This window comes from Pinus tabuliformis, chromosome 4_2, assembly GCF_031772625.1.
Source record: "Pinus tabuliformis cultivar Carrire ecotype Pingquan chromosome 4_2, CPIR1, whole genome shotgun sequence".
NCBI classification, from domain to species: domain Eukaryota; kingdom Viridiplantae; phylum Streptophyta; class Pinopsida; order Pinales; family Pinaceae; genus Pinus; species Pinus tabuliformis.
Genome location: NC_142304.1, coordinates 940,304,747 through 940,319,274, shown reverse-complemented (window position 1 = coordinate 940,319,274; position 14,528 = coordinate 940,304,747). Strand labels below are relative to the sequence as shown.

The window sequence follows — 14,528 nt, the reverse complement described above, 5'->3', positions numbered from 1 at the left end:
CCTGCCTCACCATCCATGTGCTACCTATGGTCATAAACCAATCATCCACCATATATATCAAAGTGGTTAGGTCTCATCAACTCAACCCATGCCCAAGTGCTACCACCAAGGCATCACCATCACTGCAACTCCATCAACTCCAAATAATATGAAGCCTCCATCAGCTGCAACTCTCTCAAGTCATCATGAACTCCTATGAATCATCTCCAGCCAACATCTTTGACAAGCATACATGTCTCGGTCTCAAATTCCACTACTATGCCTTTTGACTCCATGTGGTAGGAATACTCTCATAAATTGCTCAGAAATCCAACCAGTCCATGGCCTTGTTGTACAAATGTGCACAACATCCCCATCGAATAATTTGTAAAATGTCTCCATGTTGCATCAACAAGTCCATCTGCACATTGTCGCTACTTTGGCACTCCTCATTGAATGCCCATAAGTGACATCTCTATAAGTGCTACTGCATAACATCGCTGCATAATGTCTGCCATGCTCCATCTATCCAATTCGATGTCCATGACCCAAGCTGCCCATGTTGTCTGCCATGCTCCATCTATCCAACTCAATGTCCATGATTGAAGTTTTCCATGTTGCCTAAATAAGTAGACTCATCACAACATCGATCATCTCACCCTAGTCCTCAATTAGGTTTAGTGCTCTTGGTTACTCAAACCATATATATCATCATATCATATTACATCATAGGTTCCTTCCATCAATGCTACCTCCCCACTAAAGGTACACCAAGACCGCCTCTTGGTCACAACCATGAAGAAGTCCACCCAAGTATCATATCATCAAAACTCCGATGTGCCCTCTCTCCAATCTTTCCATGAGTCATGTCGAGCACTTAGCCAATTCTCTATATGGCTAAAGCATTACCCATCCTCCACAATGATCATCATGTTCCACCCTTGTCAAAAGCATTTGCACCCCTTGCTATGAGGTCGCAAACTGCCCCAAAAAGCTCCACAACAATCAATGTTCCTTACTTCTCCACACAAGGTCTCATCGTAGACATCCATGGTAAGGTTTTCCATCACATCAACAAACTCTCTTTTCCCTTCCCTGCAAATGGTCCATCCTCTAAAATCTCTAATGAAACACAAGTAACAAAAATAATTACTTCATCATGAGGCTCCTCCATGTGAGTGCCTTCATCCATCAATGTCTGCAATATGTACAGTCCTGGTCAAACTTGATCAACTGGAAGTGCCACAAGTTCTTCCTCCATCGTTGTCACATCTACAACATCCTCATATATCATCATCCACTTCTTCATCGCAATCTACAACTACATTCTTCTCAATTTCCCATCCAAGTCGAAGAAGTTCTTCTTCAACATTTGCTTCCAAGATGTCAAGTTCATCTTGAATCTATGGGTTCTCTTATTTCATATGCCTCAACTTGTATAAGGTACGTAAGAGCCTCCCTTGGCATTCTTCCCAACTTGCCATGTCCTATCGTTCAGCTTGGCCCAAGCATATTGTTTCGCCCCTGCTAAACCTGTCACAAAGTGCTTCACTTCAAATATCAAAAGCTCTGTGGAAAGTGGGCTCTGATACCAACTGTCACGCCCCTATCCTGGTGGTAGTCTTTCAACCACACATAGGTAGGTGCAGAACCACTACACTTTCTATTTTCACCAATATTAGAGTGCATGGACTACGGCTAGCTCTAACACTTAAACCAATTTTCCAATTCTTTAAGTGTTAACATTCATGCTGCAGAATAACATTAACATTCATCACCTTCATTTATCAGTGTGCAACAAAAATCAACATTCGTACAAGTATACACAATTATACTTGGGAGGGTGTTGACAGGTCAAAATGTACCACCAACGACTAAGGGGTCTCCTCGGTGTGAAGTCCCAATTAGACCTCACACCATTTTGGATAGGAGCCCCATCCAGTATGTGGGCCCGACTGCCACCACGAATGTTTTCTGCTATTGGTTATAAAATGAGAAGGTGCTAGAGTGGGGTGGGAATGAAATGCTTGGGTAGTGAAACAAAATTAGACCAAGATTGGAAAATTGCAAAAAGAGGTTTAAACAAATCACAACAATGATAAGAAGAGATGAACGATGAGGGTGATTAGTTAGCTAAAACCCCATTGGACATAATAAACAAGAACATGCCGGAGGTCAATTATGAAGTAGTTCACAATAGGTCACCGACATGGCAAAGAACAAATAAAAATAGATTCTAAAGAGAAACATACATGAAACCACTATGTATCAGTACATAACATCTCGCGTATATGAAATCACTCATACAGATATGGTGAGGTACCAGAGAGCTAATACAACCACCATGAGTCAGCATTGGAATTAGTGCAAAGGGAAGAAAAACATCTTATTAATATTGCTGCAACTTCAAATACGTATCATGCAACTGGTCAATACCTAGTAGTGGAACATGGACTGTTCATACCATCGCCCGGTCAAAACCCTAGCCCTACTGCAAACCCACTCTCCTAGCTACCAAGAGCTGAGTGGCCTTAGCTCTCAAGCATCAATCAACTATCTCTATTGGCCTCAACTCAAGTGCTAAAGTCCTTTGAATATGAGGCATGAGGATACATTTATAGAGGTTAGGTGATTGTTCGCCTACCATGACTCTTGACATTTCCCCATGCCCTTTCGGCTACTCTCCTGACTCTTGAGCTTCCCCACTCCTTTCTCAAGCCAAGAATGCTTGTTACTTTCTCATATCAGTCCCAACATAATGGTTGATCTAATGGTGGGTGAAATTTACATTATGATGAAAGAGAGAGAGGGGAGGGATGTAGAGGGTTATTGGAAACCCTATAATGCTTGTAGCCCATATCTCACAATGATGCACATGTTTGGTCCTGAAACTGACTTGATTTCCTGCCACTGTGCTTCACTCTCATTCATTAATCCTCTGGTGCCGCACCTTTTAGTTTACTAAAAGGTTATTGGAACTTGGAAGGGCCCATTTGGCTTGCTAAAGGAAACCCTAGTTATGCAAGCTCCACGAGAAACCCTAATCCCTTTGTGTAGAACAACATTTGTTCTGTTCCCCCTACCTATAGGCAAATAACATTAATTAGACATAATTTCGAGCGAAGAATGACAATGGGATTACAATCCACTAATTTGAAAGAATGATAAACAATTAATCTAGACCCCTATGTGGTCCGTTGTTGTGCCCTAGCATTGTCAATGCATGTGGTCTTGGATGTTCCATTTGGACCTTCTTGTATATATTCACACCCATGGGCTTGTTCTCATTCATGAGACCAATGATGAATGTGGTTTCAAACATATTCAATTCAAGAGGATGCACCAATATAACTCCTTTTAAGAGATCCATAGAGGAGTAGCGCTCTTGTTTGTGTTATAACTCTTTCAATGGTATCTTATATCCATGTCTTTCTTTATGAGTTTCATCATATAAAACCAACACCCTAACACCTCTCTTATCATGCCCGAACACCACCATAATAGAAATCTTCTCGTGGGAACAAAAATAAGGATTTTTGAATGGATGTTGTCTCCTTAACTTCAGTTGGTGGGTTTCCCTCATGTCCAAGTGATTGATTGTAATCTAATGTAATGACTTTAATGCTACACTTATTGATATATGTGCTTCCCTATCCTCCCAAATGAACACTTCGGAAAGTCTCCCTGTTGCTTGCAAAATGAGACTTTGAATTTATTTGGGAAAATAGATTAAGTTGTCCTCTTTTCTCAAAATGTAATCTAAGGATTGAAAACACTGCACTATACTCTCCACTTGCAGAAAATGCAATAGATTTCGCCCATATATTACATAGTGCTTTGCACAAGTTGAGTGACCAATGGTAAATACTTTCACTTGTAAAATTGGAATGCAAGGATCCCCTTTTCATGTCATGAGTATCACCCATGTTTGAATTGAATCATTCGATTCGCTGACCAATTTGATCGACCTCGCAATGTAGTGCGACCATGCAGCAGCATAACCTTTTCAAGAGGCCACCCTGCCAAGGTAGTGACTAGTGAGGTAGTTCGTGATTTATGATAAGGTCACATAGTTGCATTTTCGTAAAGTCGCATTACTTGAATGCTCTCCTGAGGCATAAGTGTGCGATCTCACGACTTGTCTAGAAGTGCAACTTCCTAGAGGTTGCTCAATCGCAGTGCATCTAGTCGCACCTCCAACTGAGACTCTTAAGAAGTGACTTCATGACTTACGGGCTTTTGGAAAGAGTGCAACGTGTTGGAACGTGACTATTGGTAGTTTCACACTCTAAAACGCCTTGTGCAGTATAGCAATAAATGCGTAAGAGCAGGCTTCAAAATATCCATACTGCAAAAAAGTTTCAAAAGGTGCGATTATATCTTTATCCATATTCTCAGTCATTCCTTTCCAACGGCCTGCAAAGTCTTTAACTAAAGGTTCAACTTCATTCACTGTAACAGGTCTTTCTGAACTAGAACCAGCTTGAGTCTGTATAAATCTGAACGGATCATGAAGTGTTAAAGCGAGAGGTCTTCCACAAAAAAGTTGTGTTGCTTTTAAGCAACACTTCAAATTTCAATTGCGTTTTTCCTCCCTCTATACTAGCTTTCTTGAGCATAGTTAAAAATAATGCCATAGTTGGTAATAAGAAACATAGTTTCCTGCTTCGACTTGTTGAACATATGAGAAAGCTTAACCAATAAATCACCTACAGCTACCGTAAGACACTCCATATCCCACTTGAGCTATCCATCTCTATAGTTGGCATTAAGTGGTGGCCACACAGTCGCAATTTCAGGCCAGTCGTCACATTGGAGGCTTGCTTGAGAAGTAAGATGTGATCCAGCGACTCTAAGTCGGAATACGACTCACTGGTGGTCACATAGTCGCATGGCAAGGTTGGTAGCTTTCTCTGCAATCTGGCCTCTTCGCAAAAAAATAGTGGTATTCGCCTCTCAATTCCCTTATCCATCACATAGGTCGTTGAGTTGTAAAACATTTAGCGTGGGTTTGAGCGAAATGTTGTTAAAAGAGGACATCAATTCCTTTTCATTTTAACATCGCTTTTTTGTTTTTGTTTTTTGTTTTAAGGATCCTCCCTCAGAGTTTAAATCAACAAAACCATATAGCCAATGTAGGTATTGGCTACACTACCTTTTAGCTTGTGCTCAAGGCATTGCTTCTGCATGGGCATCGCTATAACGTTCAGGTGCTGTGAGAATTATTTAATTCGTTTTCATTTTGTATACAGTGGCATGGCATGTGTCCTATTGACCATCCTGTTAAAAATGTGACTTCAATGCATAACCTATTGCTCCACTGTGATTGATCAAGTCAAGGTTTTCACAAATAATTCAGGTACATTTATGGAGAATGTAATCTTGGAAGGATCTTCCGTTGCATTAAGGTTTCATGTTTCCGAAGCTAAGCGGTTGATAGAGAGGGGAATTTCCAAGCTTGAATTAAAGGATTAGATCCTTTGTAATTATTTTGAGGATGGTGCTCTAGATTCAGTTGTAGTCGACTACTCCCTCAGCATCAAGCTCATGGGATAGATAGCCGAGAGTTTGTAGATTCTATTAGACTCCGATGTGTTTTCCACAGAGTTGGAGAAACTAAGGGTTGAGAAGACCGAGGCAGAGAAATTCAAAGGAAAGGTACACTCTCTATATTTGGAGCAGTTTATTGTTCTATTGGAGAAGGCAATTTCTTCAAAGCGCAAGCCTATCCGGACATTCTCCTTAAACCATCGATGGTGCCATTTGCATCTAAAATATCGGGTAGGAAACTACCAAAATAGATTGTTGAAGAAGCACGTTTGGCTCCCAATACATCCTAGCTTGTAAGCTCCACCAATTCCGCAGGAGAAACATTCATCTCAAGCTGCTCAAGGGCAAAGGATTCAATTGCAGAAGCAATCCTTGCATATTCATAGGAACTGAACTCTCCTTATCAGAAAAAAAGACCAAGATTGTAGGAAAGTCTTGCATATTGAATCTTATCATCAAACTCTTCTCCTCATCACAATTGACGTGACCCATATTCACCTTGCCCTTCAAGCTATTTGTCGCTTTCTTCCACTTTGGAGTAAGTTTTTCACAATGTTCGCACTAGGGAGCATAAAATTCAAAAAGCCATTGATCTTTACTTTTGGGGACAATGTCATTAAAGTTTCTTGAAGTGAGTTCTACTAATGTACTTGATGAACTTTTCTTATTTGATCCAGTCTTCCCATTTAGCAGGTCTTTAACAACAATTTTCAATTGCTAAATTGCAAATTCTGCTATTGTTTTGCATCCCTTGCACCTTGATAACCTAATGGGGCTTGCCAGGAGTAAATACCTTAATGGTTGGAAACCCCTTGATTCCATATTCAATGACCATACCATGGTGAAAAAACTCAACAAGGACACCCCTATCAGAATTTAGAACCTGTGATGCCCATATGATACCCCTTATGCTCCATTTAAATCCCTGCAAAGAAAAAGGGATAAATAATTAAAACCATGAAAATAATTTCATCGGGAGGCGATAGTAAAATTGCAACTAAATTGTACGAGTAAAACAAGAGGTGTTCGAATCCAAAAATCAACACAACACTTAGGTACCTTACTAGGCTTATGAATTGGAAGCAATTTATGTGATGCCAAAAGCAATGGAGCAATTAAAGATTCAAGGGCACAGGGTAATATGGAAATTTGAGGAATCTTAATTGCACTCGAGGCGATGAGGACCAAGACAAAGTAGGGTTACTATCATGATGTATTATCACAAATCCTTATGCATATGTGTGATCATGCTTCAGGGTGAGTTAAGAAGAGCTTAAAATGACATGAGTACTTCGATCACATATGTCTAGACCTACAAGGGTGCAAGGGTAGTATATAATCTTTGCAAGCTGTAATGCTTATGTGGAGGTGTAGGGCCAACTAAGAACCTAGGGGAATATGACATGTAATCGTCTCTCTTATGATGATCGACAATGTCAATGGAAAAACACTCTTAGCGGGAGGTGAGTTAGGTCAAAGCAGGAGAAGGATCACCTTTTACCATTTAAGGTTTTTTCCAAACCTATCTACTGCCAATCATAAGGAAAGCCAAATTGCATGTATGCCTACTCAAATATGGGACATCTACTGATCACGATGTGAATCCTTGTGAAGATGAGTTTTAAAATCATGAGAGAATCTTAACGCATTAATGAAGCCATTGACCTTCAAAACCCTAATGCGGTCCTAAGGCATATGTCTGAGACAAAACATAGTGTGTAGATGCAATGCACGAAATGTGAGTGGGCGCACAAAAAGGGGTTGGATAGCCAAATTCAATGGGAGAGAAACCGGTTGGGGGCCCTATAAAAAACCTAAAAGCTTGGTGTGAGTGGTGGGGTACCCAAAATTTTGAATATGCCCCAAAATTTGGGTGGTGTTGTAGTGGCTACAACAATTGGTGAACCATTGGTAGAATCCAGTATCTCTGTCAACACCTTTGTAGTAGTCCGAGCGTGAATAATAATGCAAGGGAATATTGAATAGATGTTATGGACACCTCTTGCCTCATGCCTCAGCTAGGCCTTGCAAGTCTACAATCACCCAATAGGGCAGAGGGCTTATTGTATTCAGAATTTTAAAAGTAAATCTTTGGCGTTGCTCCACTACCAGCGGGCCTAGACAGTACCCCGGTGGAGTCATTTCAAGAAATCTCAAATGTTGCTCCACTGCCAACGAACCTTGGTCAGTATCCCGGTGGAGTCATTGTATTACCTCTCTGCATAGGAAGCCTTTCTCGATCATTTACCCTTTATTTGGTTTCATTTTCATTTAAGTGTGCATTTGCACTTATTTCTGGGCATTCATTGCACCAGGGAAGATGAGGGATCCCAACTTATTTGACAAGCAAGAGAGGTTGTTTCTTGTTTGACAGAAACTAAGAGATATCCTGATTTAGTTTTTCCCTGATGCCAAGCTTCCACCTCTCATTTCTAGTCAACAAGTGAAAAAGAACACAAGTCATTGAAACAACCAAGACCATGTTGGGAACTAGGTTTAGGTTATGGATATAGGTCATTCAAACATATTAGGGTGCCCCATGAGAAATTTGTTCTTATCCTCCTTGTTAATAAATTAGACTTGTGGGATAGATATTCAGGATTCAAATTTGATGACTCGCTCTAAGAGAGGCTACCCATTGCTGTATACCTCACTACTTCACACAACCAAAGGGCTAGTGTTTTAGTTCTAGGGCTAGATGACCAGGATTTCTTAGGGTTTACAAACCGGTGTGAGGAGGTCGAAGAAATGAACTTGGAGTAAGAGAAAAAGGTGTGAGAAAGCAATTCATGACACCACAAGTTTGAAATATTCAGGTTCATGAAGGCTCATGCAGCGGCATGCAACATCGGTGAAATTTCTAGGCTAGGCCAAAGGTGAGTGTGAACCAGGCGAGAAGGCAAGTGTATGATGAAATGCAACAGACGTGGTTAATGACGCAATGTAATGCTATGTGTAGAAGAGATCAACTAATTGCAATTAAATGACCAATGCAATGCATATGTAGATATTTCATGAATGCTATTCAACAACAAACAAATGCAAGCACATGAGTGCAAAAAAGAAACAAGCAGGGAACTAACTACCTACAGTAAAGAAAATGAAGCATGGAAAATTTAAATCATAAAGAAAATTCCAATCATCCAACTAATACACAAAACTAAAACCTAAATAGTCTAAAACCCTAAATCCTAATTTAACCAAAGCATAGGTCGGGTTATGTGAAATCAAACTTCCAATGTAGCCACCACAGTAGTTCCCAACCTACAAAAAGAAAGATGACAAAAATTAGAATTTGTGGAAAGAGTTATGCAAAACATAACACGTTTACCTGTAAAGTATGCGCAACAGTAAGAAGATCTCGTCCACCTACAGGGAAATGTGTCAGAGAAGACCATTCAAGGTGAACTGCAACCTAATCCTGGTAAACCGAACCACAAGCGTGAAATTTATAGTCATCTAGCCATACCATACATCCCTTAATGCTTAACCCTAAATCCAATGTAAGTAAGGCAAGATGTTGCTGGCCAGTAAAGGAGTCTGCCAGATTAATCCGATCAACAACCCTATCATGATGTAGAGGATGTTCAACTTCATAACCCTGAAAAGAGGGGCCTCTTTCGAGTGTCACTGTGATCTGTGAGGATTCAAACACAGAAACCCTAATTTTAGAAACCCTAGTTTGAAATCATTCATAGACTTTGTCAAGGATGTGAGGACCTAACATAACCATCAGCGAAAGTTGAAGTGCTTCATTGTCCTGGCCAATCTTTGAACCTTCAAACAACATGCCATCCAATATTGGTAGCTTCACAATATTTGTAGGTGGGTGTATATGGTTAACGTTGGTTGTGGCTGGACAATTATCAGTTAAAATATTGTGGATTGGATCCACTATCTAAATGTTGATAGATTGTTAACTCGACAAATGAGACTCTTTAAATTCCCAAGAATGAATTGAATCAACCACAAGAGTGTTAGGCAAAGGGGAGATCAGGCGATTGACACCTTCCCATATAGGATATTGAAAGGTATCATTTGATTGCGTATGTTGATAGACTGTATTAGCTAGGAGACAATAAAAAAGATTCGAGACAATAGCCAGAGCACTCCGTTCAACAAACAAATTAGGATATAGAGGTTGATGCGCATCATTTGAAAGGTGATGAAAATATTTTCTTACAGAGACATTGCTTTAATCAGAGTGTTTCCAAGATGAGCTTGCATCCAACGGGATGATGTTGAGAGAAGTGTAATGTGAATAAACCCTAATTTGACTTGGTTTAGGGGTTTCATCAGGAACGTGAGAACCTAACATAACCATCAATGGAAGCTAAAGTGCCTCAACTTTGTTATGAGTCCATAAAAATTCGAATGGTGGGTCAGCAAATTCTGGTGGCTTCGTAGGATCAACAGACAGACATGTAGGATAATCACTAGAGGCAAGAGTGAATATATTTATGGTAAAATGAGAATCGCTGAAACCACTAGTTTGATCAAGTTGGGTATCTAATACATAAGGCTCTTCTTGGCTTGGGGGTGAAGTGGGATTAATGAGGGAACCAACTTGAGCTAGGTGAGATGCAGGGCCCTCTTCTTCACTTGTTAAAGACTGTGAGTGGCAAAGATCAGGCATAAGGGATTCAAACTCTGCATCCTTTGACTATGAAACCTCACCCTCATGCACATGATTGTAATTAGTGCGAGTGAGATAAATATATGAATGATCTAAAGGAACCGCTGGTGTAGTAGACCCATGGACTAAATCAGGGTAGAGTGGAAGCACACAGTCATATGAAGGAGCATCGATCAGACCCAGACTCACATCCTTCCCATTTATGTTCTCCACAGAGAAAGAAATATTTACAGACCTGATATGTTCCGTGGATTTTATGTGACAACCATTACTTGAGACAATACCAACAACATCATGTACAATTGAATGAGATTTGGTGATATAGTGAGACGTATGTTGAATGGTCTTGATCGGAAATGATGTTATGTGATTTTCAGATTCAAAACCAAAAGAATGTATGAGGAATTTAGAGGCGAGACCATCAGATCCATTTCCAAGAAAGCATTGTTCATTGTTTGAACCATTTACGGTCACAATATTATTATGTAACAAGTCAAGAGGAGGATGAGAAATCCCACAAACAGTAATCTCTTCGTTGGGGGTTTAAGGTTGTTCCAGATTCAAAGAGATAGGAAAAACAAAATTACGGGAAGAATATGGATACTTTGTAATATGCAAATTATGATGATACTCATGCGAAACAAGACTTGTTTCTAATTGAAAATGTTGTAAAGAAATGAGAACCAATCGTTGAAAATTTATATTCAAATACACCCATTCGATATCACTTTCAGGAAATTCAAAACAAATATGGGGAAATATGAAAGCAAAGCCCTCTAAATATTACTCAGGTTTCATCCTAAGCTCATTTATCCTCTTTAAGACATCTTGAAAATTGTACCTGTCAAATCCCTGTTGGAGCTTACCGATGAGTTGCTCGAACAAATGAATGGACACTGCTAGGAACATGTGGCACCATTGCTTGGTGCGACCTTCAAGGGTGAGGGAGAGAAACGCACAAGCAAACTCTTCATTGTCATTATCAAAAGATTCACAAAACTTAAGGAAATCAGAAATGTGCTTGATTAAAGTTGTTCCATCCTCACCATCAAACTTTAACTGAGACAAGTGATGGAGCTGCTCTTGGGGAATGGAAAATCAGAAAATAGACAAACCAGATAAACACCCTAGGAGAAAGATTCTGGTTGGAGCCATTAACAGATATGAGACTAAATTGTAGGCTCCAAGGGCTCATCTTGTCATCTGGCCCTCCTTCTAGCACCAATTTGTTGACGGGCCAAAATGTATCGCCAACGACTAAGGGGTCTCCCTGATGTGAAGTCCCAGTTAGACCTCACACCATTTGGGATAGGAGCCCCATCTAGTATGTGAGCCCAACTACCACCATGAATGCTTTTTTACTCTTGGTTATCAAATTAGAAGGTGCCAGAGTGGGGTAGGAATGGAGTGCTTGGGTAGCGAAACAAAATCAGACCAAGATTGACAAATTGCAGAAAGATGTCTAAAAAAATCACAACAATGATAAGAAGAGATGAACGATGAGGGCGATTAGTTAGCTAAAACCCCATTGAACATAATAAATAAGAACATGTCGGAGGTCAATTGAGAAGTAGTTCACAATAGGTCATCGACATGGAAAGGGAAAAGTAAACACAGATTCTAAAGCGAAACATACATGCAACCACTATGTATCAGTACATAACATCTCACGTATATGAAAGCACTCATACATATATGGTGAGGTACCAGACAACTAATACAACCACCATGATTCAACATGGGAATCAATACAAAGGGAAGAAAAACATCTTATTAATAATTTTACAACTTAAAATACATATCATGCAAGTGGTGAATACCTAGTAGTGGAACACAGACTGTTCATACCATCGCCCAGTGTCAAAACCCTAGCCTTACTACAAACCCACTCTCCTAGCTATCAAGAGCTGAGTGGCCTTAGCTCTCAAGCATCAATCAAATATCTCTATTGGCCTCAACTCCAGTGCTAAATTCCTTTGAATATGAGGCATGAGGATATATTTATAGAGGTCAGGTGACTGTTCACCTACCGTGACTTGACGTTTCCCCGTGCCCTTTCAGCAACCCTCCTGACTCTTGAGCTTCCCAACTCCTTTCTCAAGCCAAGAATGCTTGTTACTTGATCATATTAGTCCCAACATAATGGGTAATATAATGGTGGGTGAAATTTACATTATGATGAAAGATAGAGAGGGGAGGGAAGTGGAGGGTTATTGGAAAACCTATAATGCTTGTTGCCCATATCTCACAATGATGCATATGCTTGGTCCTGAAACTGACTTGTTTTCCTACCACTGTGCTTCACTCACATTCATTAATCCTTTGGTGACACACCTTTGAGTTTACTAAAAGGTTCTTGGAACTTGGAAGGGCCCATCTGGCTTGCTGAAGGAAACCCTAGTTATGCGAGCTCCACGAGAAACCCTAATCCCTTTGTGTAGACCAACATTTGTTATGTTCCCCCTACCTGCAGGCAAATAACATTAATTAGACATAATTTCAAACAAAGCATGACAATTAGATTACAATCAACTAATTTGAAAGAATGACATTAATAAACAATTAATCTAGACCCTTGTGTGGTCAATTGTTATGCCCCAGCATTGTCAATGCATGTAACCTAGGATGTTTAGTTTGGACCTTCTCGTATATATTGTCACCCATGAGCTTGTTCTCATTCATGAGACTAGTGATGAATGTGGTTTCAAACATATTCAATTCAAGAGGATGCACCAATATAACTCCTTTTAAGAGATCCATATAGGTGTAGCACTCTCGTTTGTGTTATAACTCTTTCAGTGGTATCTTATATCCCATGTCGTTCTTTATGAGTTTCATCATATAAAACCAACACCCTAACTTCTCTCTTATCATGCTCGACCACCACCATAATAGAAATATTCTTGTGGGAACAAACATAAGAACTTCTGAATGGATGTTGTCTCCTTAACTTCAGTTAGTGGGTTTTCTTCCGTTTCCTCCCAAATGAACACTTTGGCAAGTCTCCCTGTTGCTTGCAAAATGAGACTTTGAGGTTATTTGGGAAAATTAATGGAGTTGTCCTCTTTTCTCAAAACGTAATCTCAGGGTTGAAAACACTGCAATATACTCTCTACTTGCAGAAAACACAAAAACTTTTGCCCATATCTTACATAGTTCTATGCACAAGTTGAGTGACCAGTGGTAAATAATTTCACCTCTAAAATTGCAATGCAAGCATCCCCTTTTCGTGTCATGAGTATCACCCACCTTCAAATTTAGTCGTTTGATTAGTTGACCAATTTGATCAACCTTGCAATGTAGTGCGACCATGTAGTAGCAGAACCTTTTCAAGAGGCCACCCTGCCAAGGTAGCAACCAACGAGGTAGTTCATGATTTATGACAAGGTTTCATAGTCACATTTTTGCAAAGTGGAATTACTTGAATTTATTTCTTGAGACATGAGAATGCGATCTCACGACCTATTCTTGAGTGTGACTTACTGAAGGTCGCATGGTCGCATTTTTGCAAAGTCACATTACTTGAACACTCTCCTGAGGCATAAGCATGTGATCCCGCGACTTGGCTATAAGTGCGACTTCCTGGAGGTTGCTTAATCGTACTGCAGCTTGTCGCACCTCCAACTGGCACTCTTAAGAAGTGACTTCGCGACTTACGGGCTTTCAGAAAGAGTGCAACACGTTGGAATGTTAGTGTTGTTAGTTTCGCACTCTAAAATGCCATGTGCAGTATAGCAACAGATGCGTGAGAGAAGCCTTTAAGATCTCCATACCGCAAAAAAAATGTCAAAACGTGCAATTATATCTTTATGCATATCCTTAGTCATTCCTTTCCAGCAGCCTGCAAAGTCTTTAACTAAAGGTTCAACTTCATTCACTGTAACAAGTCTTTTTGAACTAGAACCAGCTCGAGTCTTTATAAATCGGATTGGATCATGAAGTGTTAAAGCAAGAGCTCTTCTGAAAAAAAGTTGTGTTGCTTTTGAGCAACTCTTTAAATTTCAACCGCGTTTTTCCTCCCTCTGTACCAACCTTCTCCAGCGTAGTTAAAAATCATGCCATAACTATTAATAAGGAACATAGTTTCCTGCTTCAGCCTATTGAACATATGAGAAAGCTTAACCAATAAATCACCTACAGCTACCGTAAGATGCTCCATATCCCACTGGAGCTATCCATCTCTGTAGTTGGCATTAAGTGGTGGTTGCCTAGTCACAATTTTGGGCAGGTCGCACACCTTGGAGGCTTGCTTGAGAAGTAAGATGTGATCCAACGTCTCTGAGTTAGAATGCGACTCACTGGTGGTCTCATAGTTGCATGGCAAGGTTGGCAGCATTCTCTCCAATCTGGCCTTTGTGCAACA

At 40.1% G+C, this 14,528-nt stretch overlaps 1 pseudogene; it reads right to left on the bottom strand.

Annotated features, from left to right (window-relative positions):
- Positions 1-5,704: 5,704 nt before the first annotated feature.
- On the bottom strand, positions 5,705-14,324 carry LOC149172776 (protein disulfide-isomerase like 2-2 pseudogene; annotated as a pseudogene).
- Between the last annotated feature and the right edge of the window lie 204 nt (positions 14,325-14,528).